We start from the raw sequence: 874 nt of genomic DNA on the forward strand, positions 1-874 counted from the left end.
ACACTTTAACGGCTACTGGTAGCAAACCTGTAAAATCTCAAATGCTCTTTAAGGGGGTGTGAATTCTCAGAGGTTTGATGAGGGATAGGGGGCCAACACAAGGCCAAGTACCAGCACCCATCGCACATCATGTGCGCACACCCCCCCGGCCCCCCTCCCAATCGCCGGAACCCCAATGCCGCCGGTCAGGTTCTCCGGCGGTACTCCGGCGATGCTCCGGCGATGCTGTCCCGAGTGAAAAAAATGCGGCACCAGCACATGCTGGAGCCAAGCATGGGCACCGTGGCTCAAAATCGAACTTCGGCCAAGGCCTCGACCATCAATGGCACATGATGACGCATGGTGATGGCACATGCATCGACCATCATCGGCATAGGCTGCCCTTCGGTACGGGCACTTGCCTCGACCGCCATCGGCACAAGCTGGGCCCTGGTGTGGGTTGTTGCCTCGATCACAATCGGCACATGCTGAGCCTTGGTGCGGGCGGTTGCCTCGAGCACCATCGGCAGACCCTGGGCCCTGGTGCGGCCGGTTGCCCCGATAACCATCGACACACGCTGGGCCCTGGGGCGGGCGCTTGCCCCCAGCACCATCGGCACACGCTGGGCCCTGGTGCGGGCGCTTGCCTCGACCACCATCGGCACACGCTGGGCACTGGTGCGGGCGCTTGCCTCGACCACCATCGGCACACGCTGGGCCCTGGTGCGGGCGCTTGCCCCCAGCACCATCGGCACACGCTGGGCCCTGGTGCGGGCGGTTGCCCCCAGCACCATCGGCACACGCAGGGCCCTGGTGCGGGCGGTTGCCCCGAACACCATCGGCACAAGTCGGCCCTTGGTGCGGGCTCCTGGCTCGACCACCATCGGCACACGCT

The sequence above is a fragment of the Durio zibethinus genome, unplaced genomic scaffold, assembly GCF_047325235.1.
Source record: "Durio zibethinus cultivar Kanyao isolate XHJ-2024 unplaced genomic scaffold, ASM4732523v1 HiC_scaffold_2, whole genome shotgun sequence".
Classification (NCBI taxonomy): Eukaryota; Viridiplantae; Streptophyta; class Magnoliopsida; order Malvales; family Malvaceae; genus Durio; species Durio zibethinus.